General features: G+C 43.6%; 1 protein-coding gene across 5 annotated transcripts in view; it reads right to left on the bottom strand.

Annotated features, from left to right (window-relative positions):
- The window catches only part of PDZD2 (PDZ domain containing 2), a 1,178,280-nt gene that overhangs the window by 698,762 nt on the left and 453,244 nt on the right, over nt 1–26,274 (bottom strand). The gene's annotated exons all lie outside the window — the stretch shown is intronic.

Consider the following 26,274-nt stretch of genomic DNA (forward strand, 5'->3'; position numbering starts at 1 on the left):
GCATAACAGGGACAATCATTGCTAGTAGCCAGATTAACGCCAGATGCCCAACGTGACCGAAAGGAAAATGGTCTTGGGGGACTGTCACAGGCTTACATTGACTAAAGCAGTAGGAAGCATGAAAGGCAAAGAGAAAGTCTAGAGGCAGAGGGGGACTTTTGCCTCTCACATATTATTGTTATACTGATGACACAGCTAATTGTAAAACAGAAGGAATCGCCATTGACTACATTTCCTTGACTGTCTGTTGGCTATAGCCAAATGGATGCACTACATTTATTTGAATTTTATTTCCAATAATATAGAATTTCTGATTGAGCAAGGCTCTACTTCTGCCTGGGTTTTCTAGCTCGAAGTCACAATGTCAATGTCTGCCCCAGGAAAATATTTTACCCTGCTCCCTCTTGATCCTAGAAAGACCGTGAAGCAGGACATAATTTACTCAATGTTGGATTACGGCATTGCAAATTCTCCTGAACCTCAAACACATTTTCTACAGTCACAGCCTGATCAAAACAACTCTGCCATCTAGTCTTCAGTTTATCCCCCTGAGACCATATTTCAGGACAATTGACCAGCTTACAGTGTTGCAGATCCATAAAAGTATAATGTTAAGAGCCCATATGTCTGCCAAAAGGACATTCAAAAATTAGTCCCCATATTTGTACACGCTCGATTCAGTAGATATGTACCACAGCCTCCTAGGACTTATCAATTTATCTGCTCACTTTCAACAGAATTAAAACTTTCCACATTGGCAGTCGGCCGGCTTACTATGTCACAGCCAGGCTGTGATATTCCTTACCAGTTCATCAGATAATTCCCAATCATCTTGCTTTCTATAAGATATTAAGGCATTCTGAATCCTCATCTACCTGTCCATCCCCTGACATGTTTCTGTTACCTAGTGCTGAAATGCCTTTCGAGGTCACGGCATGCAATATAACACATATTCATTCATTCATCCTTAAACTGATTAAAATGTTCACGGCCCACGGTGTGCACATCTATTTGCTGTAGCCTGCAAAACTAATAGCCACATATGAAGGGAACGAACACGGCCCTAATTTAGAATTTAGAGCAGGGGAAAATCCCATCCCCCCCATTACATGCGCCGTAGGCTTCGATGCACTTGTAAGAGGGCAGATGGACATCCACCTTGTTCGTGACAGAGTATCCCCTCCTTCAATCTCCAAGTAAAGCTCTCGGTCTTTGGCGACCACAAAAGTCTAGAGAATGTGCACAACACATTGTGCAAAGCAAATGTCTAAAAACAATTTCAGCTCTGGGAGGACAACTTGGTGGTCTCCGGTCTTCCTGTTTTTCACTGGTCACTGCGAGGGCTGGTCACATCTTACCATGCCTGGCATGCAATATGCTAATAATTGGTTTACTGGATTACTGTTGCTTATCTGATCATGATATTTTACTGTAACTTATCTGGCAACAATATTGTATTAAGTGAATATATGAAGGCACATAGCCAAGATATGAAATTTCACTCCTCCTAAAAGGCCACCCACCTTGAATCTCTCAAACTCTACTAGAGAGGTATAGTTCTGGTCTGTGATTATTCCACTGGCTATCTGGAGTTTTGTTGGGAGGTATTTGCATTCCATCAAAGAAATGTTAATGCTTGTTTATATAAAAGTTATTTTAAAAAAACAGAGAGAACCCGATAAAATACTTCTCTATTTCTCAACCACACATAAATTATCTTAGAGTCTAAGAACATGAGTTAGAAGTCTACTTTAATAGCAGTCCAAAATATACACTTTATTCACCGCTTGGATTTAAATTTGATAATAGTAACAATTGTTTTTACAACACTACTAAACTAAAAACATTTGCAAACAAATTATTTGCAAAGAAAAAAACACAGCATGAAGTTAATTTTACTCCCATCAGATATCAGCTAACCATATGGATTATGCTATTCACAGGTGAAATGATTTTTTTTAGAGCTGCATTCAGTTTGTACCAAACAACTGCCTATCACTGCACTAGTACGTGCAATATACAAAAGTGATAACTCGTAGGCTCGGATCCCTTTGCTGAACTCTTGGGCTCTCATCCTGCACTGCTGACGTGGGGAGAAGGCTGCTACGCCGGACCTTGACGGGGAGAGACTTTGCTTCGCCGCCAGAAAACCGGACTACCTGGCACCCGGGACTGCGAGGACCAGGGTGCTCAGCGCAGCAATCATCAGCTGCACCTGGTCCTCTTCCCGACTCCTCCCCTCCATACTTGTTTAAGCCTCGCGACCCCCGCTTCGCGGGAGTCGCTCGTAGGCTCGGATCCCTTTGCTGAACTCTTGGGCTCTCATCCTGCACTGCTGACGTGGGGAGAAGGCTGCTACGCCGGACCTTGACGGGGAGAGACTTTGCTTCGCCGCCAGAAAACCGGACTACCTGGCACCCGGGACTGCGAGGACCAGGGTGCTGAGCGCAGCAATCATCAGCTGCACCTGGTCCTCTTCCCGACTCCTCCCCTCCATACTTGTTTAAGCCTCGTGACCCCCGCTTCGCGGGTGTCGCTCGTAGGCTCGGATCCCTTTGCTGAACTCTTGGGCTCTCATCCTGCACTGCTGACGTGGGGAGAAGGCTGCTACGCCGGACCTTGACGGGGAGAGACTTTGCTTCGCTGCCAGAAAACCGGACTACCTGGCACCCGGGACTGCGAGGACCAGGGTGCTGAGCGCAGCAATCATCAGCTGCACCTGGTCCTCTTCCCGACTCCTCCCCTCCATACTTGTTTAAGCCTCGCGACCCCCGCTTCGCGGGAGTCGCTCGTAGGCTCGGATCCCTTTGCTGAACTCTTGGGCTCTCATCCTGCACTGCTGACGTGGGGAGAAGGCTGCTACGCCGGACCTTGACGGGGAGAGACTTTGCTTCGCCGCCAGAAAACCGGACTACCTGACACCCGGGACTGCGAGGACCAGGGTGCTGAGCGCAGCAATCATCAGCTGCACCTGGTCCTCTTCCCGACTCCTCCCCTCATCGTGTCCTCACTACCTATAACAACGAGGCCCAACCCACACGCGCTAGCGGGACGCGCGCGGGTCGTAGCCCGGGGCGAAGACCGGGCAAAGAGCGGGCCCCCTGAGGCCCTCAGAGTCACGAGGAGACCGGACCGGGGGAATCCCCTTTATCACCCAGCAAACGTGAGTTGTGTGTGCGATAATTGTAGCATTTATCATGGCCGAGACTGTCCCTATAAACGCACCCACAACTACTGGTGGCACAAACAAAGGTACATTGGTTGATTATTTTATGAAGGTTGCTGCGGCCACGGACAAGGAGACCACGCTCGCTGAACGAAGGGCTGAGCGACGCCGGTCCATAGAGTGTATTAAAAATAGGACAGCATTGGATAATTTGTCTCCTCCGACTCCCATTGAGCTAAGTTCTCCTACTCTTACGCAGGAGGCATTAGCTATTGACAATGTTCCTGTGCTGCTTAGAGTCATTGATTCTACATCTGACAAACCTAACTGTTCGCTTGGTTCCACTGATCCGCCCCCTTCTAGTATTTTTACCAAGGAAACTGACATTATTACCATTCCCTCTCAACCTAAGGCTAAGGCCCCCAACACGAAGGTGGGGAGGGTTGTGGTGCCCAAAGCTTCAAGGCCCCCTCCCTCTAAAAGAAGAAAGAGGCTAGGTGATTTGCCAAAGGACAAGATTTATCACTCTGACTTTGGCAAAGGACCCATTCAAACTTCAGTAACTACATCTCTGTCAAAGGTTCCATCCGCATTTCCAATAACACACTCCATGGCCATAATATCTCCTACTTCTTTGGCACCCCCCCCCCTTCTGAATTGACTTGTCCCTCGCTGCCCCTACCCAATGTAGGTCCGATGCCACCCTATCTTGAGGGCATCGAGCAATTGATAAGGTCATTTGTCCTACCCGTTATCGAAAGATTAAAAAACAGAGCAACGCCTAGGGGACCTAGAATCAGCAATTACAAAACATCCGGGGGCACGCAAAGACCCTGTACAACCAGTTCTGCCCCCCCCTGTGGTACCAGTCTTAGCTCCTATCTACACTAGGAAAAACGATATGGCTAGTCTTAATTGCCAGTATATGGCCAAGTCCTCTTCCAACATAGCCCATCAACGCTATGGACAAAGCGATGTGGGTGAACTGATAAAGGAAGCATCGGACCCTATCATAGAAACGATTCCAAATGAGAGGGGCGGGAACCAGCATTTAGCTAGGGCAAGAGACCGACCTAGGCATCAAGTCGATCTACCCCCAGAGGCGGTTCCATATGTGGTAGTGCTCACAAGGGTCCCGCCTCTGGAAAAGGGTAAAACTGAAGGCTTTTACGAACTCAAAAATAAAACCATGCACTGGCTTATGTCAAACAGACCTCTCCCTTCTAACATCAATGGGGAGATATTACATGTCCGGAGACTTCCTTGGTTAGGGCGTAGAAGCAAGGACATCGAAGGGGATGTAATTATTATAAACTTTAGAGACCCTAGAGCAGTCAATTACATCTTAGACTACCCCTTGGGTAACACCTGCGGGTCCATAAATCCCCGTGATTTGCTATACTTCTATCCAAGACCTTTAGTCTCTTACAATGTATATCCCAGGGCCCCAGTACAAATGGCGACACCCCCCCGTGCATTTCCTGCATTCTCTGTTCCCCCTGCTAAATACTGTAACACCTATGCATCCACCTCTGTGGCTCATGAAAATGTATCAGAATGGGTTACGGTGCCCTCTGGGAGTCACAGATATGGCCCAAGGAGGGTGAACCATAGGCCACCATTTACTCCCCTTGAAGTCGCAAATAGATTCGGCGCCTTATCAGGAGTCGATGACTGCGACTGACATAGGAGTTCTCCCGATCATGGGCCTAGCACCTTGGTGTACCAGGCTATTGACATTGATCCGATTTTTCAATTGCAGATTTCTTGCCCGCAACATTCCACCACTCTTGGGCTACCTCAGCCTCCACCTGAGACTCATACAGCGCCCCATGAATACGCTCCCGCGGTTGCAGAAGAGTCAGCTATAAATCCCTACCGTCCCGTATCTAGGGCGGAGAGGGTAAAGGCGTTGGGTGGTTGTTTGCCAAGACAGATTAATCTGACACAGGGTTCCTTAACTAAGGGACGCGATGATGCAGGGGTTTGTGCCCTTTTAAGGCCGGTAGTAAGCACTCCGTATGAGATTACAACGACCGCAGATAGGGCTATGAGGTCATTGGAAATCCTATCATGGAACGTGGCTGGGTTGCCTAACAAGTTGGATAGTAGTGAATGGGAAACTTTTATTAAAGAATATGATATATGCATGTTCCAAGAGACGTGGGCCAGAGAAAACCATTGTTACCCGGGGTTTGCAACTTTCAACGTCCCAGCCAGATGGGGAGGGAAGGGACGCCCATCTGGCGGTTTATCAATATGGATCGCTTCCCATCTAGGCTGTATGGCTGAGATGGTAGAAACAAATTCATCTGACATCCTGTGTGTGGTCTTACGTTGGCCCACTGGGATGGGCATCACCTTGGTAAATATATATTCCAGACCGGTCGGAGTTGCGGCTACCTCAAGGTCAATGGAGGACTTAGTGATATTCCTTGATTCTCTCTCTGGTTCAGAAACACTCTTGGTTGGAGGTGACTTAAACATTCGGTTTGAACCATTCCCGATTCACCTAGATGGGCTTAGTAGCGAGGAGGATGATCTCTGGGAAATCCCAAGCATTGCGGGTCCGCCAGTCAGGTCATCATCACCTCTCCTACTTCAAGTTATAACAATGACTCTGGCAAACTCACTCAGAGCTTGCAACGGCAGGTTCCAAAGGGACATACCGCCGCAACCAACTTTTAATAGACTAGGCCAGGAGTCCCGGATAGATTATATAATGATCAAACTCCAGGACTGGAAACTGGTTCTAAATTTTAAAATAGCCCCCAGGCTAGACAGCGACCACAATGCCCTAATCCTTTCACTAGCCGCTGACGGATTTTTTAATGGTGCTGTTCCAGGAAATAGATTATCTGCCCCAAGTCTTACCTTATCCAGCAATAGGCGAAGAATAAGGTGGGACAAACTGCTAGAGAAACCGACTTGCATAAGGACCATATACGAGCTAGTGGCATCAGCCCTTGAAAAAGTGAAAAGACTCCTCCCTCATTCGCCCTCGCCAGATGGGTGCTTCTCCCTCGGGGACATTCACCAGACCCTTTGCGATAACCTTGCTGAGGTATTGAACCCTGTGGTCCGGGACAGGAAAGTGAGGAGAGAAAGAGCCTCATGGTTCAATGCCAGTTGCAGGGGAGCTAAGAAAGATTTCCTTCGGGCGTTTAAAAACAAGGAGGCCCCCTCGGTAATTAGGGAAAAGAGGGTCGCTTACAAGCTCCTCCTTGAAAACGCTAAAATCGACTGGGACTGGGAGAATTGGGCAGAAATGACAACTGCACTTAATACCAGAGACTCAAGGAAATTCTGGCAAATAGTCAAACATGGCTCAGCCGAGCCTGTTATGGCTATAGAGGGAAATATTGCGCCCGAAGTATGGGAGGAACATTTCTCATCGCTTTATAGTAGGGCTGGGCTAGACCAAATAGGAATCCAGGCCGGGACCCCAGTCACCTTAATCATTGATAATCCCTCTGAGATGGAAGATTTCAACTTGGAGGAACTGGAAATGGCAATCACTCGCCTTTCCACAGGAAAAGCGCCAGGTCTTGACAAGCTCCCAGGTGATCTCTTAAAGCACGAGGTTGGAATTTGGGCACCCTACCTCTTGGTATTGTTCAATGCCATCATCCATGGGATGGCGGTCCCTCCAACTTGGCTCGGGGCGGAGATTGTGCCCATCTTTAAAAGGGGCTCACCTCTGCTCCCTGCTAATTACAGACCGATCAGTCTGATAGACGTCCCACAGAAGCTTTTCGCGAGGCTTCTGTTGGATCGTCTCTTGGACTGGATCGAAGAGAGGGACATCCTGAGCCCCCTCCAGGCAGGGTTTCGTCAGAAGACCTCCACCATAGACCAGGTCTTTAGGCTGTCCCTCATACACTGGAAAACAATACAGCTGGAGGGTGGCAGTCTCTATACTGTATTTGTGGACTTAAGGGCAGCCTTTGACCTGGTTCCACGCGGTAAGCTCTGGGAAGTGCTGGCGAATGTTGGGGTGCCAGCTGATCTTTTGACAATGATCATCCGCCTCCACACTAACACCTATGCTCGTGTGAGGTGTGGTAGACAGGGTGCTCTATCAAATAAGTTTCCCGTTGACAGAGGGGTAAGACAGGGGTGCGTACTCGCACCAACCCTGTTCTGCCTCTTTGTCAACGGTGTTATTGATCACCTCAACGGGGTCCCCAATTCGGATGTCCCAAAGTTGGCAGGAAGGAGGGTTCCGGCAATCATGTTTGCGGATGACACCCTCCTTCTCTCCAAGTCGCCGATGGGAATCCAGCGTGTGTTGGATGGATTTGGGGACTTTTGCAGAGAGCATGGATTGGAGATAAATACTCTAAAGACAAAATTCATGGCCTTCAATCCGCCACCCAGGTTTCACCGCATCCCACGTATTAGGAATAACATACTTGAACGAGTTAACACCTTTGAATACCTTGGTGTTACCCTTAACGAGGAATTGGGGTGGGGTCCGCACCAGGAGAAAGTAAGGATGAAACTAGTGCAACATGTTGGCGGAATACTAAGGATGGTAGGGAAGAATAGGTCGACCCTTAAACCCATAGGCCCACCCCTCCATATTTATAGGGTGCAAGCCAGAGGAGCTGTCACATATGGTAGTGAATTATGGGGTCATAAAGTTTCGGATAGTCTGACAAAAGAGGAGAATAGATTTCTTAGGTGTTTAGTAGCTCTTCCTCCGAGTACACCCCTAGTGCCTCTAAGACTCGATCTAGGCATTAGACCCCTGGAAGAAGAGCTGGCACTTCGCCCCGTGATCTACTGGCGTAGATTGTGGGCGGTGCCCGATCTGATTCATTACAGACAGGGCCTGCAGGAAGTCCTTAGCTTTCCAAATTCGGGGAACATTGCCTGGCTTAAATTTGTAAGGAATAGTCTGGTGAGCCTAGGTCTGGATGCACTTTGGAACGACCCTCGGGATGCCTGCCCCAGGCTTCCTAAAAAAGTTTTAACCAAACTGTATTATAATTCCAAGGCTCCCACACTTCGATCTTTAAAATCTCTAGGGTCTTTAACGTACCAATTCCTTTACATTAAGAATACCTACAGCCTTGAATCAACCCTTGACAATGTTTACCCTGTAATAATTAGGAAGCTTTATTTGCAATGGAGGTACGGGTCCTTGCCAATTCGTGCTCTTACTAGTCTTTGGTCTGTGCCGACACCCAGTATTTGCCCGGCATGCAGAGCAAGCGATGAAACTGAGCTGCATCTTATATTCTTCTGTCCGGGCTATACTGAGGCGCGCAGAAAATGGATCATTCCCGCTTGTAGGAATCTGGGTTTTACCAGGTGCCACGAAGCCTTTAGAATCTTCAAGAGTGAAATGGCTGGCCACATTGTGTTTGCTGTGGCCAAATTTCTGGGGGCTTTATGGCACAAGCGGAAACGGTATTTAAAATTGTCAATATGATTCATCTTGCACTGTGTTAAATGGCACATGATTCTATGTAACCAGCAGGTATCTAGCCGTGTGGCTGCACCAATTTTTTTAATTATCTAATGTATGGCTTTTAAATGTTTTTATATTCATTTTATGTACTTTTATGGAGACTCTCCGAAATAAAGTTTTTCTTGACTTGATAACCAAAGATTTCGTATTTAATTCTTTAAAGTGTCTAATGAATTAATAAGTAATTGACACTATGTCTCATGCACTAACAATTTGGAGTTCACATTACAAAGATGTTGCAACAGACTCAGAGCGGATAAAGTTTAGCAAAGCAGAATACACAAAATGCTAGATTGTATGGTCATATTAGGAAGTCCTGAAAAGTAATATGTAATGTTTTCTGGTGGAAAAGGTTATAAATACATTTCTGAAATACCAATGACAATATATGATTCTTTCAGACCCACGTGTTAGTGCTTCAACAGCTGAATCAGACCTGTTCAGATGAGGATGGTCACAAACCGCACTCCCTCCTGACTATGACTGTTTGAAATCCACTTGGTGGCAAAAGCGCACACACAATGCTAAAAATGAGGTCCTAATGCAAGCAAAACAGGAAGAAAAGCCCTTTCCTGTGTCACACACATTAATTCTTTTTTTGTGCGAAAAATCTAAATTAGGCATAAAATACACCCAACAGGCATAAATATGTACCACAAGGGGCGTTTTTTAACTCACAATTCTCATAGATGACTCAATAAACTCGTAAATATTTCATTCAGATGTGACTGCAGCCAATGCAATTCAGAACATGTTGTTCCCATGTTCTTCTGCTCGTACAAATATGTTATGTTCATTAATAGGAGACATTTGATCTGGTGTACAGATGATGTGGAAACATTTCAGATGAACTGTTGTGTTTACATATTTGTGAGAAATCGAATAGCAAGCAAGGGAGAGAGCATACAGTTTACAAACAAGGTTTACTGTTTTATAAAAAAAAAGTAGTCTTTTAAGGAACGCAATACATATACAAAGATGTATTCATTAGGAACACGAAAGATCACACTTTTCGTACTTTAATAAATTACTGAAAATGATGTTTAAGCATATGAAAGCCCACGAGACACTATCATTTTGATGTTGGAATACAATTGTAATTAGAAATACATTTCTGTTCGGGGAAGAGCAATAAATCTTCAAAAATCTCAGCCTTTGGAAATAATTTTATCTTGGCCAAGATAAAAAGAAAAAACGCATCCTTCTACTGGGAGATGACTACCGTTTGTCCTGTCTTCTTTCACATCCGCTTTCCACATTCATTTGGTCCTCAAAAAGCTGTATTTTCAACAAAATAAATTAGCGACATAAAAACTGTTTAACCCCTTCAGTGCCACGCCCTTTCCCCGCCCTGTGCCGGGCGTTGCATTAGCAGGCGGGGTTCATGACGAGATAGTCTCGTCATGGGCACAGCGCAACCGTGCTCCATGACGAGACAATCTCGTCATGGGCACTGAAGAGGTTAACATGAACACATGGACGTTGAGTTACCAGAGTGCCTGGGGTAGGAGTCATGACAACATGCACGGTGTGAAGCATCGCCATGAGATTACAGGGCTGACACTCAGCGCCTCTTATCATCCTCCTGTTTGCTGCTGAGGAGGTAGGAAAGGAAAAGGAAGGAAAACCACAGAAAGACATATGGATCTTACAATCCTGTTTACTAGTTGGTCTCTTGCTTCCCCATCGATATTCCTAAGAATAGAGGAGTAAAGGGCATTGTATGGGATTACAATGGCCGTGACAGGTCAATTGGTGCTAACACTGGCTATCAATGCATGACACCCTGGCTAAATAGTGGAGGGCTTAGGTATGGGGTTCGACAACGCAAGCATCATCATTAAAGTAGTTAACCAGATGATTCTGACACAAATAATCTGAACTGTCATAGGCCTTATGCTGACGATTGCCGCAGAGTACTGCAGAACATGTCAGGAGCCTTCATTTGTCCATCTCAATCAAATAGAAGAATTATTTATGAGAGTGCTGGATTATCAACATACCAGCCAGAGAACCAATGAAATAAAATATGTATCTGCCCTTTGAATGCATTTTTGAGATTGTAAGCAATGTATGCCTAGAATTTGTAGGAAATTAATTTAGAGAAGTCAGGGAAGGAATAGGCTAATTGTAAATTACAATTTGTAGTTGGTGAGATCTAAAGGTGCTGTAAGGTTCTACATGTGATTTTCAAGGTCGGTTAACAATGAAACCTAAAAGGGAAGGTTCTCTTTAGTGCTGGAGAGGTCAAGTCTTCTATAGTATGTTTGTATATAAATGTATGACATCAATATACAGAAGCACTTTCCACAAATAATCTGGGGCAACATGATTTTTTTAAACTGGATTTGGATGATTGAATTCAGACTTTTCAAGGAGGGAATTTAGTGGTCTTCTGATGGCAGGACTGTGTATCCTATTGTGCTGACAGATTATTAGTATTATGTACAGTGTATTGTGACAGATTTCATCAGAGTACATCAATTAATAAATTGATTAGAAATACACTGTAAAAAAAAATCAGACTCTGGGTAGTGTGGCTTGCAAAAATAACTTAAGGCCTTAAGTTTTTAATAAACGGGGAAAGTGGGCTGAGATAGACACGGAACAATATGGAAAGAAGAAGAGACTTTGAGAAATTCTGGAGCTGAGGATCTTGTGCGGTTATTGATTATGAATGCAGTTTCATTACAAATATGACAAATGTGCCACTTTTCATTGACGTCACATCAGTTGTGTTTATAGTCTCGCTAGGAGGATTATGTGGTTGACGGTTTAATTATAGGTGCCGATACAAAGATGGACCTGGATTGAGAAACCTTTGTTGTCACGGCATATCTGAAATTAGAGATTGTTTTCATGCTGTGTGTTAGCGTTGACCTAATTGAACATTAGTTTAGAATAATGAATGGATCTTGAATTCATCTGCACGGAATTGTTAAAGGTATGATTTCTCTTTAATTTTGGAGAGGAAAAAAAAGATGTATGACCTGGTTTATAATTGGCAGCACAATTGGTATCATTGGAGAGACTTTGTGTAAATAGTTTATCGAAGTCTACCGGGGAGACCAAATCGATGATTAGCAAATGGATGGCTTTCCATTAGAATATTCTAAAGTACAAAGATACCTTCCTATGAAGAAGAAAGTACTTTAAAATGTGTTTTATTCCTTTCAGTTTTACAGATTTGATTCCAACAAGGTAGCGTTTCATGGTGTGCCCCATTTTTTAACAAATACAGAACGTTAGCACTCTGTATGTTCATTAGAACTCTTTAGTAAAGCTTCAGTTGATCATTAGAAAGATAACGGAGAGACTGCGGCTGGTATTGCTTATATCTGCATTTCAGAATGGTTTACTGGCAAGGCTGAGGAAGACATTTGTGAACTCATAGAATTTATAAAAGATACCCTATTTGTTTTACAGCTTTGACTCCATCAAGATGGCGTTCATGTGTGCCACATTTTTGCCATAAAAGCAGTTAGCACTTTAGTCATTCATTAGAAGACTGTGGGGAGCTGCATTACACCACTCGAGTTCCTGCTGCTGTTGGAAGTACATGTTTTACTCAGAATATCAGACTTTATTCTTGGATGGCTGAGGAAGATAATGTGAACTTATAGAAAGTGTACTCTCGGTTTAGCGTCTGTAGCACCTTCCATAACCTGCCTAAGTAGATCATGAGAGAAATCGGTTTTCTCTCAAACATGGTTCATAATTGTAGAGGATTAAACCACTTCAGTTTCTTTGTGGTGAGAGAAAGGAAATAGTCCGGGAGCTGAAGTGTATGTGTCTTTGTATGCCCCATCCCGCATCTCTTTTCCACCAAAGGTGCCATTGGGGCCACAACCCTACACTTTTCGTACCTCTTTTTTTCTTTTTTACATTTATCCGACAACCTGTTAAGTAGTTAAAGCATGATTTGCATTATTAGCTATTTTCGTTGGAGAATTACCAATGTGGATTTATGAGTTGCTTACATTTGATTAAAATAAGGAATATTGATTAAAGCACGGTTTATATTTTTTTATGAACATGCTTATGAACTGTGGAAGTCCTTTATGAATGGTTGAATATCTGCAAATTCTACATAAGTAAAGATGTTCACTTCCCTACACTTTGTTGAGTCTGGGCTTCACATGTGCAGGGCCATTGAGGGGACAAAGAATTTGAGACTTGTGTTGAAGCATGGGTGCATTGCTCAATCATCTTAATGCATTGTTTGGGACACTCATATCATCAGCAGCCATGTTAACACATTTCATATTGTAATAATTGTTATGGTTGCAAAAATGTCAGTCCCTCTTAATGCAAGTAGCGACTGGTATAATGCACATGGAACTTTGTGTTGTTGGTATGGGGTGAAAACTTGCAAAAACACTGCAGATTAAACTCCTACCTCTAAACATTGTTTGTGAATATTTCAAACTATTATACAGGATTCGGATTAAGATTCATGTGCATTATTGCTTTAAAATAACCATGGATTTCTGAAGCAGTGAATAGCCTTTCCTTGCCATGCATGCACCCCCCATCTGTCATAACTCATATATGTTAATACATGAACTCACAGCTGTGTATGATTCCATGCAACCATGGTCAGATGTCAGGAAGTGAATATAAATCTGCCTTTACTTACTTTAGGCTTAATGAACATCTCTGTTTTCAGTGCACCTTCCTAGCCAGCGAGTTCAGCTTAAGGCCAAGAGAAAGGAAATATTCTTCTGACAAGTCAGAAAGTGTCTCTGCACGAGGAATCTCGTGCGCCTTGAATAATAAATCATCGGAGGGTGTAAGCAACTCTTTCCTGGACCCTGCGGCTGATCAGCAGAAAGGCAGCCCTCTCCACAACATCTGGCAAAGGATTGATTTCTCCAAGTTTTATCAACAGACATTAGTCGCACTCACTTCCGTCAACACTTTCCATGAAGACACCCGGAAGTACTGAACACTTGAGAGTGAAATGGTAAAACACTATTCATACTTTTATGACTACATTGGCTGAAAAAATTAAATAACAGCTCTACGAGAAGGGTTTATGCAAGAAAGGCTAAACATGGCACCGTAGAGTCTTAGGGGCAGTAAAACTACTCTCTCCTGTTATTGCCCATTCTTGATACTTGAAATTCGACCTGCCTAAAAATAAAGAATAAAAAAGTCACTGTGTGAGGAGGGAGAGGGGCTTCATGGGGAGAACTACCCGAGAGGCACTACTACCTCCTGCCCCACACCAATCACCACTGCCTCAAAAAAAGGTTTGCTAATGTCTTGTGTTTTTTGCACCTTTTATGGCCGTCAGATACTTGCAGCCTCCAAAGACGATCTGGAAACCCATTCTGTGCCGGGGCTTCCAGCTCACCTTCCCTGCCACCGTGTGTTATCGGTCTATACTGGGTGACCGTGTGAAGAAAGTCGCTATCATAAGTCACAGAGGCACTGTGTGAGTAGCACGTCTTTGAAATGTAGTTGGACTTGTGATCAAACATAGTTGTATGTAAGTGACAGACCTTTCGAACCCCATGGGTTAAGCTGATTTCCCCTCTTTAAATGAACGCACCGAGGTTTGTTCAATATGTACTCTGAAAGGTGGATACAGTTTTCCCGCACATCCCATCCCCGCACAGCTATTTCACCGTGCCCTTTGGGCCAGAGTTGCTCTCATGTACTCTACATTTGCTAATAAAGCGCAAATAGTCCGGAACCTCTTTCTGTAATCTGTGTACAGCCTCCTAGCAAAATACTCCCAATCCAGCAGGTCCACTCACTTTCATCCTTTCGATGCAATTAAAATGACCCTCAGAGTATCTCCCAGTTCTGTGATACGCACACCTATTACTGAACTCTTGCACCATTCTTCTGCTGCGCCCCTGATCTGCCATCTCGGAATAGGGTGGAGAAAGCCACCACCTGATCTTGACATGGAAACGTGTTTGGGAGGGTGCTGGTGGAGAAGGGGACTGAAAACCGAAGTCTCCCTTGACAGAAATGTTCAAAGCAGACCCCACACTGCAGGAGACAGTCACTGGAAGGGGCATTGGTGGCATGGTTGGGTCTTGGCAACTCATCCTGCTATGGAAGCACCCATTCCCCTACACTGCAGCATACCAGGGCAATCTGAAAGGGCCTTCTGCTTAAGGCTATCACAGCCTCCGCCACTGCCATTTAAATATGTAGCGGGATAGTTGGTGGCTGGACCTTGGCACATAGGCAGAGGTAGGCTATTATCTCTTTCGACCAAGCTTTAAATAAGGCCCAGGGTGCAGTAGGTTGCCTTCCAGTTCACAAGAACAAGACCTCCAATTTATAAGCATTAGCCCTAATAATCACAGAAGCTAGCCCTCCGGCTCACAAGATCTGACCCCCACTTCACACAAGCTAGCTCCGCCAGTTACAAGAGTTAGCTCTAACGCAAGGCTTTTAGGAAATCTATCAAGGTACGCAGCCGGTAAGATTGGTATATGGTTAAAAGCCCCCCACAGAGTTCGCAGGACTGAATCTGGGGGGACGGGGGTTGACACTGCCCGTCAGGGCCGGCGCTAGGCATGGGTAGTGTGGGCAGCTGCCCAGGGCCTCCCGCTCAGCTGAAAAACAGGGGGCCCACCTTCACACTGAAAGGCCACACTTTCACAGTTAGCCCAAGCGTAGTGGTATTCCTGGGGATGCGGGGGGGGGGGGGGAGGAGCACACAAAATGGGGCTGGTACAGCAGCTGGCCCAGCAGTTATGTTGGCTCAGTGTCAGGGGCGAGGGGCGGCGCCTCTGTTAAGTACCGCCCATTCTAGGTGCCCTTTCGGCATTTTGTTGCTAGGTGACAGAAGGCCCCTTTGTTTACAGGACCAGCCGGACACAAGTAAGGAGAGGTGGGTGAGGGGAGGAGGGAGCTGCCAGATCACCTGGCTTTTGTAACCTTTGCATCACCCACAGCAAAGAATGCACATTTAAAATGTATGTAGACCTGCCGGTACTAGGGCAGTGTTGTGCTTTGAGGCCCATGGGAGGGGGGCCCTCCTTTCCTGGGCCTCAAGCGCTTGAGCCAGCTGTTAGGTCTAGGTGTGCGGGCCCTTCCCTGGGCCTTGTAGCCATTACTCCCTCTTTCCTCTCCTTTCATTTATTTGGTCCTCTGTGAAATTGACCATAAAAGAAAAACACTTCCCTGGAAATGTCTTTTTGGGACATTTTTCTATTGCAAAGTGCAGCCTCGGGAGGAAGAGAAATAAAAGTTTCAAAATGTGAATAATAACTAAATAAAGCAAGAGAGTTTGGGTCATGAAGTAGCCAGATTGATTTTATTCACACCCAAAACACATTAGCGGCACTTTACAGAGTTTGCCAGTGAAGCGCTACTTTTATTTTCTCTTCTTTCACCATTCCTGGAGGTACTGCAATGCCTGATTGAAGGGTGGATTGGAAAATAAAATGCTACCCCAGCTCTGTGTTCACAGATGTGGTCTTTTTAAACCATACTGCTTATGATTTGTGAGGATATAAGTAATGGACATTGAAATGGGTCCCTTCTGGGCCCTGTAGTCATGTCCTTAACTTTTCAGGCAAAAGCACTCACCGATTTCTGAATAAGTGCAAAAGAGTTAAAGTAGCCATGTTGTTCCTTCCTACATTTCACATGTGTTACTTAATCTTGCATTCCCTAGGAGTGTTTGCTTTTTCCAGGCTATTGTTACTTTTTTTTTTTAGGCAGCGTATTACTCTTAATTAATCGTAATTTTGAATTGTGTTACATCCAGGTGTTTATAGCGGGCACAATTGGGTTGTAGTTAAAGGCAGTGCGAGTTTCTCTTAATGGGGCAGTATGGTGTTCAGGGGGGAGAGGATGTGGCACTATCGTCAGAGCTGGCAAATATGGTACTGGGGAACCAGGTTCACCCTTCATGACCAGTCCCCCAGACCACTCTCCTGAGTGAGCACATTCCCATGCTAGACCTTAGAAGGCCTTGCTAGACCATAGAACCCCTGGTGTCTTAGCACCAGCAGGTGGACCCTAGCGGTGGCAAGTGTGGGTTAACCTTGAAGGCCTGTCCACCACAATCCATACTGAAATTCACCTCCAGCCTTGCGGGCTGGCCTATGAAGCAGCAGACCCTAGAGCGACAGTGACTCTGTCACTGAGGTCACAGGATCTTTGAGCAGGGCGGCTCTAGGGCGGTGCGACTGCACCGGGCGCTGACTTTGGGAGGGGGTGTCGTGTTTGCAAGTATATTGCTGCCTCCTCCTGGCCTCCAGCAATTTTCGCCAACAATAAAAATGTTATGATAACTCCACTGATTAATGTTCTTCTTAGAGAGAGATGGAGTTTTGTCAAGTTGAAGATTTGACTACTGAAAAGTAAGCGTAGTGGGTTAATGTGCTTGCTGCAAAGAAATGTACCATGCAGATCACAAAGTGCACATAATGTAAATAGGTCAGTGGGTTACTGCTTTTGTCAGTGAGATCCTTTTGTTATTTGCAATTTATAAATCAAAAATCTTAACATACAACAGTGAGCTATTAACTGTCGTCTTAGAGCTGCATGCAGACTGCAAAGTATAAATTAGAGCATTATGGTTATTTCCCCAGTCTTTGATTATCCTAATGTTGCAAAAAGGGTTCATCTGGATAGAAATCAATTCTGGTTATTAAAGAGAACCCCCTACCATGATATTACGGTCTAAATTCATAGTTTGTGTTTCTCCAGACCAATCACTATTAAATTAGAATGCCTACTACTATGATTGTCATGTGACTCCTACACCTTGTAGTCCTTTGTATTATCTAACATTTCCTATACAGTGTTTTACATACGTATGATTGATTGTCTCTGTGTAGTGTGCGTGATGTAATGTGCTCGGACACTCTACACTGGTATCAGTGGTGCTTTAAATCAAGTTAAATTCATCTGAGCGAGAGTAGGGTTATGGAGACTTCAGGGGCACTGTTAATGGGTGGCAGTGACGGAATCAGTGACAGAGGGAGTCATTGGGGGGACCCAACAAACCTTGTCGCACAGGACTACACCAGCGCTAATGCCAGTCACTATCACTTCCTACAGCTCCAACACCAAATCGAAAACATTGATTTGAAAACCCCTTAAATCTGCAGCATACCTTCAAGTCAATGTATGATTTAGTAGTGGTCTCGGTGGTTCTAAGTACTTTTTTTAAATTTATGTACAATCTTTATTTGTTTGCAATGGTGTCTTGTATTTTTGTTGTGTTTTTGCACTTAACATAATTCTGGTGAGTAAAGAGCCCACACACAAAAAATATTGTCCTACGAGTCTTAGCATGTGCGTATGGGATACTGGTGAGAGGATTTACGTTAAAACAACTTACTAAGTATTTATGTCATCCTAAGGTGGCACAATAATGGCACGGAAAGATAACGAAGCCTTTTTTAAATTTGCAATTATATCTATGGTGTGAGTGTTTTTCTCTTTTTATATTTTGAATGATTCCACCCCTCATTACCTCAACAGGATCTCTCCCCTTTATGAGACAGAACTGGATTTTTCATCATGCACTCATCTGGAAACAATCATTGAATGTGGAAACATGGACTAAAAAATATCCATCTTTTTGAGACCTGCACCTAGCTTTTCCATCCAATGTGACAAATGTAATCCATTTAATACAGTCTTCAAATATATGGACTTATTTCACTTGTATATATATCTTTCTGTCCATGTTACTGATATCCACATTAGGTCTCTTCAGTGATGACAAATAAGATCAATAGTCCTGTGATGTCACTTTCTGTGATGTCACTTCTTGTGATGTCACATGCAAATTAGAGGGGCCTCACATCTTCCCTCTCGCCCGGGCCCCAAAAAGTTCTAGGACCGGCCCTGCTGCCCGTCACCCGTCACCCATCTGAGGTAAGCATCACAATTGCAGGTAATTGTAACATTGACTTCTACAGGGTTTGGTTACCGGAGAGTTTACTCAGGAGATGAAGAGCGAATCGCTGTTATTATTAGAGCGGGGGTAACCACCTGTGTTCTGTATTAGCAGTTGTCCATTCGAGAACATCAGGGTATGGACACCAGAATTCAATAGTGTAAACAACAAATAGTGTTGGGCATTATTTTTATGGCTTACAAGCATTTTCTATTTCTGCATTATACATTATTTCACACTAAGGGACAAATAATGTGATAGTGCAACACAATGCTTCTCAGTCTGTTGCAGAAAACACTTTTAGTTTAATCTTCTTAGGTTATGGGGGCACACATAAGATGCCAGAAAAATGTCATACCATGTGTTGTCCTCCTTCTCCCTGACAACACACCCAAGGCATGCACATGTCACACCTCACTATTAGCAACATCAACACAAACAATGAAGGTAAAGCTAACACACAAGATCCTATTTCTCAAAAGGCTTAGCAAATAAACTAAAAGAAAAAACAACGGCTCATGAGATTCTCCACTGAAAACTACTCAAGGAATCTCCAATGGGAAGATCAGCAAACCCACAACTCCAGGGACTCCTCAGGCCTTAATGGGTAGAATGTGCCATAATGTATCTTGAGTATCCCTGGGATTTCAGAGTAAACTACCATAACTAATCAGTTCTCAAACCCAAATTCCAATGCAGATCTATAGTGAAACCTGAGGTGCACCTCTTAGGTGGCACCGGCTTAGGTCATTCCATCATGCCTAGGCCACCTAACACCTTCTCTACATGCAATCACACACCCATCAACTTTCCTGAGGTAGCAGCTCTTGACAGATGTGCATGGGCATGCAGACAGAGAGGTTTTCTCTCCATTAGACCCAACTCGTGCACACTGAGACGCAGTTCCAGCATGAACCAATGATTCTTCAATAGGATGGACCCAAAAATGGAGCAACAGCCTACTAAGCAGTGGCATCATAAAGGCACAAGGCTGCACAACTCCACTCTCCTAAAATTCCTTCATTTTGATTTGACACTGCCCTGTGAACCTCCACTTATTAATGTAAATGTATAATCTAGTAGTGGATGTAACCGCTATGAGCCTTAAAGTCCATGTCCCAGCCGCTAAGTCCAGATCACGTCCAGGTCTCAAAATCCGCACTTATGAAAACTGCTGGAGATTCACTGCTGATGAAACTGCAGCACTGGTATTTGCAAGAGGTAGACCGAGGGACTGCTCATTCAGGGAAAAGGAAAATGGATCTAAAAATTTTAAGTGCATGCATGGAACTTTCATAGATATGAGGTTGGTATTTACTACCTATTAAAAGGGGAGGTACTGGTACATCAGAGAAATATGTTGCGAAAAGCGTTAGAGTCACAATGGTAGCTGGTTCTTTTCTTATTGTAGTCCTGCCATAACCATAAATCCAGTATTGCCATTAATGGCACCCACTGCCACAAGACACAGAATGGGTAATCGTGCAATAACCAGCTCTTACAATGTGACAGCTTGTCACTTCCACGCCTCCTCTTCAGCTTCCTAGGACAGCCAGGGGCATGTCTGAATATTCCTCGGAGGCGAGCCACAGTACCGTCACCTCTACTTGTAACACTTGTAATGCGGTGGAAGGTAAAAAATGTGCAGTACCTGGGTGGTTAGATATTTTCCCCACCCTACCCTATTTTGGGGGTTTAAGGTACTCATTTTACTACAGGAGAACAACATAGTTTCACATTGCGAATTGGATATGGTAAATATTTCTCCAAGGGGGAAAACCGTTAAGGGTTAAGGTGTTGTGTAAAGACCCAAGTGCATATTTAACAACAGCTGTTAGTTTTGAACAGCAGTTTATTCTTTCTACATTCTACGTTCTATAAACAAGTTGGGGGGGGGGGAGGGTTTTCAGCCAGAAAGCTTGTGCTGAGATGATGAATAGTCCGGAAACCCAGTTTTGATTTTCTATACCAAACTGTATAATCAGATGTTTCACAGATGGCTACTTATAATTCTCAAGACATGAAATGTGTGCTATTTTTTTTTAACCAGAATGGGCATCTAACTGCCAAACTTTGCATCAAAGTCAAGTGGTGAAGATTTTTTCGAGAGTATTATAAATCCAAGGACTTAGTGTTACTTTTAAAACAAATAATGCTTACAAAAGTGTTGGGTGAACCTCACTTTTAAAACAAACACTTTGCCCACGTGTTCTTCAGAAACCTTCACGATGGGATTAATATCACATAGAATGGATACATACCCTCTCTCCTTGTCTTATCTCTGCTGTCCTCCCTCTAGGCTATCCCTGGAGGCGACTTCAGGGTGGACCAAAATATGATTAGCAATTAAAAGTGAAGCCCTTTTACAGTGTAATTCTTAAAACTATGAGTTGTAATATTCTATTTAAATCTTAGTAAAATCTGTTTAAAGGGATCAATGTGGGACATGAAGCTGAACATTTTAAGTTTACGTTTACCACTTCAAACCCTGCTATTTGACACATGTTGGATGTTAGTGCATTGATTGATTGGAACATCAAGGCTAATTTTGCTCAAACACTTCAGCCTCGATTGCGCGGTCATGAAAAATTTAGAAAACTAAATATTTTGTGCCAGGTTTGTTCAATATTTTCTAGGTGGTAGTCCCTTAAGTAGGGCCCACTAGCTCAATTAAAGAATGACATTTTCAAGGACTCAAAAGTTTAGATTTTTAATATTAGTTAATGCTAGGAAATTATCCAAGTCGAAAACTAGAGTAATCTTCGAAAGTTGAGGAAAAAATGTTCTTAGGGATTAATCCAAGTATAGAAAAGCTCCACTTGTGGCTTCTTCAATTTTTTCTCCACTGAACGCTCATTAGCACTTCTCACGTAGGAGTCTTATTTTTCGAACATACTACTTTGCATGACAATATTTTTGGTTGTTTATTATTGTGTAAGCATTGGAACACATTTTTTCTGTGCACTTGCATGAACAGATGTTGACATCTAACGACTCTTGCTTCTTATAGCACTCATAACCACTGAGGCCAGACCAAGGTCAGGGGGCAAAGGGCAAACTTTATTTGATGCCACTGCAAGAACATACATATACAGAAGACAGAGTAGGGTAGGAAATTGGCACACCAACTTGGTCTGGATGCCCTTCTCAGCCATCACCTTCAATGATTTGGGTGCACAGACCTCTCAGCCAAACAAATGTACATTTGTGAAGAATAGCTCAGTCCTGGATTTTGTGTCAAAGGAAATTAGGATATATACTGGCAAATCATACATAATTTGGTCATAGTATGCCTTGGAATGTATAACTATTGGACCACTACAGAATCCTAGTGAATTTTTAATTCTGGCAAGCAATGCACACTGGTCACTGGAGACTGACCCGATCCAACGTTTTCAGCATCTATGAATATTGGGACCTCTAGTCCCTGTGGACTCCAGGCCAACAAACATATGATAAGCCCAGGTTGTTCCTCAAAGGCTCAGATGGGCGGGGTCAAATTCTGGATTTTCAGATTATTCAATTAATTTAAAAGCAAATCACTTACATAGTGGTTATCCGAAGACACACATGGCCCTGCTAAACTGGTGCAGAAGCACCTACCATAGACCTTGATCTTCAGAATCACTAGATTTGCCCTGTGGACATTCTGAAGCCGAGAGCATGCACTCTGAGAGTGGAAGATAAAGATGACAACAGAGGGGCGAGAGAGAGCGTGCATACATGTGGTATATGAAGACAGAGCTGGTGAATGGGTTTATGTTTGTGGAAGTGCCGGATTTACCCAACTGCTTAGGTCGAGCTGGGCAGCGCATGCGCTGCTCTGCGAGGAATGCTTTATTGAGGAAAGGAATAGAAGCTCCACCCATTTCACCCCCATCTTTTCAATTGGCTCCTGTTACTGTCCTTTCGAAATCGTTGCTTTTTATTCGTGATTAGGCTTAGTAGTCCCTCCTTGATTTCACCTTGTCTTCATTTGTAACCTCCCATAAGGACTGAGCTTTTTGCTTGTGTTGTTACATTGTCTGTTTTATTTAGTCAGTGAGCACTATTTTCTTTAATGGTCTTCCCCTATTCCACTTATGACGTTGCAGCATGTTGCCTGCTTTTATATTGTTATTAGTAATGTAATTATTTAATTGACAGCGAGGTCTGCTTTAACTATAGCGGCCACACATTTATTTACTTAATTTACGGCGCTGGCCGCTTTGACTTTAACACCCGCTCATATTTATTTAATTTACAGACCGGTCTGCTTTCACTTTAGCTGCAGCGCTTATTTATTTATTTCATTTATGGTGCAGTCCACTTTCACTTTAGCAGCCGTGTTACAGAACCTTTCTTTCATTCTTTTTGGGTGAAAGCGCCCCATACTGCGCTTTCACTTTAATGTTGGCGGCGCCCCTTTCTTTAGACGCTGCTCACTGTAACCTGAATATGGCGAGCAGCGTCTAAAGAAAAGGAAGCAGCCACCATTAAAGTGGTCTAGCATTTGCGAGAGTTTGAGCTATTGGCATTAGAAATGGCAATGCCTTTAATAGATGTGTTGCTTTTAAAAACACATAAATTAAAGGCATTGTCATTTACAATGCCAATAGCTTAAACTCTCACTAATGCAAGACCTATTGCATTGAAGATGCTTGTTTTAGTCTTCTGAGGCCTCCTGTCAAGTTAGAGACAGCTGTACCAAGGGCACTTGAGCAATGATCTAATGTTCAGAGACCTGGAAAAGGGATGCCAAGTGACTGAAGATAGAAGGGCGTTATTTTAACAGGCTATTAACAACTCACTAGAGAAATTTAGAGTATCTTGGTCTTTTAAATAAAAATTAGAATGCCCTTGAACAGTTAAAAGCAGGAGTTGGAAAGAGAAAGAATGAAAAAGAATGAAAAAGAAAGGAGGAGAGGAGAAGTGGATTGGGAATGTATGGATGGGCATTAGTAAATGGGGAGAGCTGTGTGCTGTACATCCCCGACAGGGGCAGCTCATCAGTTCAGCAGAAGGTGCAGTGACAGTGACCCAAGGTGCGCTCTGCACACCAGTTATGGCTGCATTTTACTATCCTGCTGGGGTTATAGTTTATTTTCCTGTTTTGCATTAGGGACCATGAGACCCTTGCTACACTACTGCACTCCAAAATAACATTAAATTAATTGATTAAAAATACATGTTTTATTTGGATATCACAGTTAATGTTAAAAAAATGTGAATTACATGTATACATCTACTATTAATCTTGGATTCTTTTAGTGCATTCAAATGTGACACTTCAAAAAAACATACTACAAAACTAAGGACAGCAAACATGGGCAAGTATTGTAAAACAGAAAAACAGGGTGGCAATAATGCGTTTCATAGAACCGCCTGATTGGTACAAAAAATATCACCCAAAGCCACAAAGCTCTATGGGTATAAATTACTATGGTAACCTAGTTAGTAGCAAAGCGTCAACATGTTTCCGCTATATTCACAATTCCAAAAGGCTTCCTTAAGACACGCCCACAAGAATAGTCAATCCAATATTATTTAACAAAATTTTAAAAACAAATTTAAGAATGATGAAAATTCCTATCCATTGTTTTAAAAAATCTTCAATGTTTAAGAAAGACAAGACAAGAGAAACTTGTTTCTGAACTCATTACCATTCCAGTAGGCTAAATTAGTCATTTCATACAATTCATGTAAATATTAATCAATGGTCATGGCCAAATTGAAAGAGGGCATTGGTGGGATATGATCTTAAAGTTTGACGAATGTGTTTATATCCTAGTTGGTCAACTCTGATTTTAACAAGTAATCAGGGGAGAATGGATCACTTGTCCTGTTTTTACCAGGGTCTGGGGTTCTTACCGTCTAAAAAACCCTCATTCACATATTATTCGTGGTAGCGGTATATCTTGGTTGTCCGCTTTTGTTTGTTACATGAAAAGCATCATCATTGGGTCTTATATGTGCTTTCCTCCACCATGAGGGAGACCAACTGGTTATTTGCAGTAGTGATCAAGAATGGTGATCAGGAGTACTGAGGGTGAGAGTGGAGTGAGTTTAAAATTACCTCCTTGCCTCTGGTTTAAATTTATTTAGTCAGGGGTGGGGCAAGATTAAAAAGAATTGCGGTGCGTGAATAGAAGGGCTACTGATTTATAGCACCTTTGTCAGGAAATAGGTGGTCGAGCGGTTGACATGTTTCAGCCCTATGGTTGCCCAGTCTGGTCGGAGGGCTTTCTTCAGGACCGGATTGTCAGGTCACTATTGTGTGTCCTGCGAAGGTAAGTAATTGCACTTACCCTTTCTTCTTAAGGCGTCAAGAAGTGCGCTGAAGTGTTCTGGGTCATTTGTACCAATAACTCTTAATTAAGGGCTCGGTGGCTCCCTAGGAGGGCGTGCGGAGCGAGAATACTTCTACAGTGAGAAGTCTTGCTCCGTACGGAGATGACATGAGCAGCAAGCAAGAATTCTCACTGTAGAAGTACGCTCGCTCTGCACGCCCTCTGTGGGAGCCACTGAGCCCTTAATTAAGAGTTATAAGTACAACTGACCCATAACACTTCAGCGCACTTCTTGACGCTTTAAGAAAGCGTGCGTGTAATTACTTACCTTCGCAGGACACACAATAGTGACCTGCCAATCCGGTCCTGAAGAAAGCCCTCCGACCAGACTGGGCAACCATAGGGCTTAAACATGTCGACCGCTTGACCACCTATTTCCTGACAAAGGTGCTGTAGATCAGTAGCCCTTCTATTCACGCACCGCAATTCTTTTTAATCTTGCCCCACCCCTGACTAAATAAATTTAAACCAGGTGCAAGGAGGTAATTTTAAGCTCACTCCACTCTCACCCTCAGTACTCCTGACCACCATCCCTGATCACTACTGCAAATAACCAGTTGGTCTCCCTCCTGGTGGAGGAAAGCACATATAAGACCCAATGATGATGCTTTTCACGTAAGAAACAAAAGCGGACAACCAAGATATACTGCTACCACGAGTAATACGTGAATTAGGGTTTTTTGGATGGTAAGAACCCCAGACCCTGGTAAAAACAAGACAAGTGATCCATTCTCCCCTGATTACTTGATAACTAATATGGAAGCTGAATGGATCCGAGCTTCTCTCTCCCCTACGGGATTAGAAGACAACACTTATTTTAAACATTTCAAGGAGGAGTAGAGAGAATAATAGATATAGTTATGCAATTAAGTACCTATACACCAAAGGAGACAAGAAAGGGTTGCAAGTAGGCTATTATGTATCACAGTGGCTTGAATTCAGACAGTGCAACTTAGCCAATCATCCTTAGTAGGTCGATAAACTGAGACTATAAATTAAGGTAATGTTAAGGATTATTATTTACAGTACCAGTGAACTGCAAGCAAATAATATATAGTTACTGTAGTGTGTGTGAGCGTGAGTATATATATACACACACACACACACACACACATAATCGTGCTATTGAAATCTAATCATTGTGGTCCTGAACAGAAGTATCTTACAGAGCAGCACAATAACCAATATAAAGCCTCCGGAAGGCAGCTCATCACCGAACGAACTGCACCCCTTAGATGTGGGGTTTGGCATCTGCGATAGAAGAGGTGTGACCCAGCTGCTCTACAGGAGGTTGGCAGGGGCACCCCCTTGGTGCAGAACACTCTGAAGGGGAGGCGAGCACACTTCTAGGTTCACCACCATGCCACTCTCAGCACATGCCAACTTGCATATTTGTGAAAGAATTCATGCT

Source organism: Triturus cristatus, chromosome 2_1 (genome assembly GCF_964204655.1).
Source record: "Triturus cristatus chromosome 2_1, aTriCri1.1, whole genome shotgun sequence".
Lineage (NCBI taxonomy): Eukaryota > Metazoa > Chordata > Amphibia > Caudata > Salamandridae > Triturus > Triturus cristatus.